Genomic DNA, 6,287 nt, shown 5'->3' with positions numbered 1-6,287 from the left:
ATATATTAGGCTTATTTTGTCTGAGTTTTATGGGTTCCGTAATTCCATTTCAGAATTGCGCGAGGTGACCAGGGGGGAATGCTTTAGAAATTGCGAGGAGAAGCTTCAAGTGCGGGGACTGATTATTGTCATCCTGGTAGTTATAATAAAGTTGTGGGGTGCGTGTCATTTCCCCCCGAAGATGGGATATGCTTCCTATGGAAAGGGTTGAATTGTTGCCGGTGATATCTTTAAGACACAACTATAGTTCTCGCTTATTAATGTTTTGCCTTTTAGACCATTTAATTTAACTGCATGTCTTCTGATGGTTTGATACGACTTAAATCAGCTTACAGTGTGATTAGAAATATTTCCCTTATAACAAAACATATTGTAAAATAACTATTATAATTTGATGCGTGCTTTTTCAATATATTTTAAGGATACTTACGAAGTTTGTAATAAAGCTGCTTAGTTTGATTTGTCGGCAGATTTCGATGTGTGCATACTTGGTACTGCTCATTATGTCGGCTGTCATGACAACAACTATGATCCTAATTTTGCGTGTGTCAATATCTACAAATAGCGTTGCAACTATTCTGTCTTTTACATAAGCCGAAAACTGACTCTGAACAGTAACGGCAGATTTGAATTTATGAAAGCAAAGAAATTAAAAATTTTCTTTTGCTCATGCAATTTTAATAATGAAAGAATGTAAAATCAGTATTTCTGTATTAATTGTACACGTATAGGACTGAAAAAATAAACAGCACGACAATTTCATAGTAAAAATTTTTCAGTATTATATTTAATAGTTCTTTCGTAATAAATTTCATACTCGTGGAAAGATTTTATAATCATCCAGTTTTGTGTAAAAAGATGATTTTAAAATACTTTAAGCATTAGAACTTTGAAATTACTTTTAAGAAAAAATTTGGTCAGACAAGTATTATATTTTTAATCAGTATAAGGGCAAATATTTGGATATTCTTAAGTTTTTTTTTCTCTTGATATTTTTACACCGTGTCATTAATATTTAGCTTATAATAAAAAATGTGGGACAATAGATCTTTATTTTGTATGACTTTCGATTTTTTTTTTAAAAAAAATTTTTAAATAATTTAAAGTGTATTTGGAGTATTTGTTTCAATGAAGAAAGAAGAATTATTTTCCATCATTTCTTATTAGGAAGAACTTCATTCTCTTAAAACTTGCAGATTGAATTTAAAAAAATATGACTTAATAAGTCACTAATAGTTTATTTTTTAAATTAAGCATCGTTTTTTCAAATTTTCACTGATTTTAAATTATGATACATTTTAAAGAATTCTTATGAAAACTACAAAATTACTTCATAATTTCCCCTTTTCACTTATATATGTTGCATCATTTTTCAAATCATTAAATATTTAATTTAAAATTCTTATGAGTTGCTAATTTAATTATTAGAATGTACGATGATATATATTTATCGCAGCTTATTTTTTCCAGTTTGGAAAATTATGGACATGAAAAGTGAGAAATAATTACTCAAGTTTTGAGATTATTTATTAAAAGCTCTATATGTGTTCGAATTGAGTCTAAACATATCAATTAAAAGCTCTATATGTGTTCGAATTGAGTCTAAAAATATCAATCAATCATTGATAACCAAAAATCATTTACTTTCTATATAGAAATACCAAATAATTAAAATTCGGTGAGCTTTGTGATTGCTATGCTAAAATCATTTTGAATATTATAGGCGGAGCAAGTATTTTAAAGCTCCACCTCTTTTAATGGATCCCCCTATTAAAACCGAAACATGGCCAAAATTGCTAACAGATTATCGAATCATTGAATTAAATGTTTCTTTTTGTTTGAAACAAAAGAAAGAATAAGTAACCCGGAATTAAATAATTAGTTTCACTTTCTGTATTTTTTTTCCTCTCCCTCTGTATATAAGACACTCATTGCCAAAGGCACGACCTCTTCAAGTTTCTATCCGAAACATCTTCATCCGTAAAATGTCTCTTTACAAATATTAAGTTTCAAGAACTCTTCAGAACAATTTCACTGCGAGGGGACTGGGTAAGGCAGACGATTTTTTTAAAAATATATTTATACTCTTTAGACAAAAGAGTAATTTTTTTAAATCGTCAAAAATTATTTTATTTTTGTTATTATTGCATTAACTAAGATAATATTTTATTTTATGATTTCATTGTTGTAAATTTTATATAGAAATGAATCTAAAAAGAAAATCTGTAAATATTGTATGAGATTTATTTCGAATATGGGTTGTTTAATTATTTATTTCATATGGATTTTATTTTGGTGAAAGAAATAATTCACTAGTCTCTTTGCAATCTTTTTTTTTCTCAAAATTTTGAATGAAATACCCAAGTGGAATTTAAACTTGTTATTTTTTTTTATCAATTTAACTTTTGTGGTTTCAAAATTTTTATGTGGCACTGAATTCAAACACATGGAGACTTAATATCATATTATATAATATTCTTCAATTTAGGATTTATTCTTTTAGTTCATGTAAATGGACACATGATCATTTAATCCAGCTAAGAGTTGCTGTTAATTTTAATATTTCACTTCCATAAATGCTTTTTGTCACAGACAATTCATTTGAAATTTTGTTTTATCAATAAATCCTTATCAATGTTTTTGAAATGATGTAACCATGACCATTTGTTCATAAAAAAATGTAGTTACTTAAAAATAGTAAGTAGTCAATAGAAGTATCTAAGTGCGTAAAAATGTAATTTAGTCAATAGAATAACTGAAAAAAACTACGCATTCACTGTCGATTTACACAGTTAGCAAAATTGATATTACTAGATCTATCAGTTCTTAAGAGAATGCATATTATATTTATTTAAAAAAAATTCTTAAAAAATTATATACTCAAAATTATTATATTTAAAATAGATACTTTAAAATTTTAAATATAGTTATTATAAATACTGACACGCTTTGTTTATTATTTGTCAAACGCATTGTTTCTGAAATTTAACATTATTTTGCATATTTTTATTTTTCATCACTAGTTGGTTAATTTGCATTAACAGTAAAAAAAATGTACTTATTTTGATCTTATAGGATAAACTTATTTTGCATAATTTTTATTTTTTCTCACTAGTTGATTAATTTGCATTAAAAGTAAAAAAATATAGGACCTTATTTTGACCTTATAGGATAAACTTATTTTGCATAATTTTTATTTTTCCTCATTAGTTGGTTAATTTGTATTAAGAGTAAAAAAAAATGTAGTATTTATTTTGACTTTATAGGATAAACTTATTTTGCATAATTTTTATTTTTCCCCACTAGTTGGCTAATTTGCATTAAGAGCAAAAAAAATGTAGTACTTATTTTGACCTTATAGGATAAACTTATTTTGCATAATTTTTATTTTTCCTCACTAGTTGGCTAATTTGCATTAAGAGCAAAAAAAATGTAGTACTTATTTTGACCTTATAGGATAAACTTATTTTGCATAATTTTTATTTTTCCTGACTAGTTGGTTAATTTGCATTAAGAGTAAAAAAATGTAGTACTTATTTTGAGCTTATAGGATAAACTTATTTTGCATAATTTTTATTTTTCCTCATTAGTTGGTTAATTTGCATTAAGAGTAAAAAAAAATGTAGTATTTATTTTGACTTTATATGATAAACTTATTTTGCATAATTTTTATTTTTCCCCACTAGTTGGCTAATTTGCATTAAGAGCAAAAAAAATGTAGTACTTATTTTGAGCTTATAGGATAAACTTATTTTGTATAATTTTTATTTTTTCTCACTAGTTGATTAATTTGCATTAAGAGCAAAGAAAAATGTAGTACTTATTTTGACCTTATAGGATAAACTTATTTTGCATAATTTTTATTTTTCCTCACTAGTTGGCTAATTTGCATTAAGAGCAAAAAAAAAAAAAAATGTAGTACTTATTTTGACCTTATAGGATAAACTTATTTTGCATAATTTTTATTTTTCCCCACTAGTTGGCTAATTTGCATTAAGAGCAAAAAAAATGTAGTACTTATTTTGACCTTACAGGATAAACTTATTTTGCATAATTTTTATTTTTCCTCACTAGTTGGCTAATTTGCATTAAGAGCAAAAAAAAAAAAAAAAAAAAAAAATGTAGTACTTATTTTGACCTTATAGGATAAACTTATTTTGCATAATTTTTATTTTTCCTCACTAGTTGGCTAATTTGCATTAAGAGCAAAAAAAAAAAAAAAAATGTAGTACTTATTTTGACCTTATAGGATAAACTTATTTTGCATAATTTTTATTTTTCCCCACTAGTTGGCTAATTTGCATTAAGAGCAAAAAAAATGTAGTACTTATTTTGACCTTATAGGATAAACTTATTTTGCATAATTTTCATTTGTCCTCACTAGTTGGTTAATTTGCCTTAAGAGTAAAAGATATAGGACTTTATTTTGACCTTATAGGATAACCTTATTTGGAATAATTTTTTTTCATCGCTAATTGGTTAATTTGCATTAAGAGTAAAAAATATATAGGATAGCTTCATGAAAAAAATGTAATTAATTAAAAAATTAATATGCCATAAAACTGGAATGACATAATTAAAAATTTTCAGAGAATATTTCTTGGTAACTCCATATTTAAAATTTTAAAAAAATGAAATTTATTATTTTTTTTGAAATTTATAAAATTAGTAAAAATTATTTTTAAAAGCCTAGAATGCATATAATATCTATATAATCAATGCAAGAATAGATTTTTTTTATATTTTGAAAGAATACAAAATAGTTTTCGTAATATTCATGCAATACATAAAAATAAATGATGGTTTAGACATATTTATGACATAATAAAAAATCGAATGCAGCCGAAACTTTTTATCAGAAAAGATGGCAAACAATCTAATACGATCATAGAGATCAATATACCGATGTGTCAAGTTCATATACCTTTTTACATGTTTTTTAACAAAAATAGCTGTCTTGTAGCATACTGTAAAACTATTATCATGATCTCGAAATACTGATAGGGCGCAGTGATGATTTTACCACTTGAACTTTACACTATCAATAAAAAAAGAAAATTGACCTTTTGCTTGAGAAGAACTTGAATATTAAATAAATAAATAGAAACTTCCGAATCAGATAACGAAAAAAAATAATCAGTGACGGCTATCGAGGATAAGATTTGACATGTCATTCGAAGCCGTTTTTAAGGTTGATGAGTCAATATCGATATAAAACGTATATCGATAGAAAATAAAATACAAATATTAATAAGGAATCCTTTTTTTTGTAGTAATTTGCTTTGCATTGTTCAAAATATAATTAAGTTATCATTACAATTACTACTATTATCTTATGAAATCACGTTATGAGAGTAAATAAATACTGAAAAAATATTTGAAATTTGCTGTTAAATTGTCAAATATTTTACTAAAATTATGATATTGCCTTTGCTTTAAATTCAAAAATTTAATTCATATAAAAACAGCAAAAGCGTGAAATTTCTAATGACAATGAACTGAAATTTTAATCTAATTTTTTGTCAGCATGATGTAACTAAATAATAAGAAACATTAATATGAACTTCATTTTGGAATATATCTCGTCTAAGAAATTTCATATCTAATTATTTAAAGTGTATGATGTAAACTGCATTCTAGATTTCTTTTATATTTAAAAATCGAATGCCTTAATAATGAGTATACTTGTGAAAGTTAATAGATAAGTTAGGAAAAGGAAATATTTAATTAGTTAATATCATATAAAATTTGTGATAATTGTTTGCATTTGTCTTCATATAATTTCTTATGAGAAAATATTCAAAATATATCATTTAAAATTCTTTTGCTTTAAAATTTCAGAAGATAGTATATTAATTAGTAACAAGACAATCTAATAAATTTTCATTTCTAGCTTTAATGCTTATGTACTTTTGACTTATAAAAACGAATCATAAGTTTTAATAAAGCAAGATTTTCACTTTTAAAGAAATTGTATTGTTGCATTTGTCTTAATATAATTTCTTATGAGAAAATATTTAAAATATATCCTTTAAAAATCTTTTGCTTTAAAATTTCAGAAGATAGTATATTAATTAGTAACAAGACAATCTGATAAAATTTCATTTCTAGCTTTAATGCTTATGTACTTTTGACTTATAAAAACGAATCATAAGTTTTGATAAAGCAAGATTTTCACTTTTAAAGAAATTGTATTGTTTGCATTTGTCTTAATATAATTTCTTATGAGAAAATATTTAAAATATATCATTTAAAAATCTTTTGCTTTAAAATTTCAGAAGATAGTA

At 24.6% G+C, this 6,287-nt stretch overlaps 1 protein-coding gene across 1 annotated transcript in view; it reads left to right on the top strand.

The window, feature by feature from the left end:
* Window positions 1–1,914: 1,914 nt before the first annotated feature.
* The window catches only part of LOC129976445 (alpha-tocopherol transfer protein-like), a 42,763-nt gene continuing 38,390 nt past the window's right edge, over window positions 1,915–6,287 (top strand). The window contains exon 1 of the mRNA XM_056090022.1: window positions 1,915–2,049. The gene's annotated coding sequence lies outside the window, so the exon portion shown is untranslated. The remainder of the gene's footprint in view (window positions 2,050–6,287) is intronic.

This window comes from Argiope bruennichi, chromosome 7, assembly GCF_947563725.1.
Source record: "Argiope bruennichi chromosome 7, qqArgBrue1.1, whole genome shotgun sequence".
Lineage (NCBI taxonomy): Eukaryota > Metazoa > Arthropoda > Arachnida > Araneae > Araneidae > Argiope > Argiope bruennichi.
Note: the sequence above shows the minus strand (reverse complement) of the source record. Positions and strands in the feature narration are given on the sequence as shown.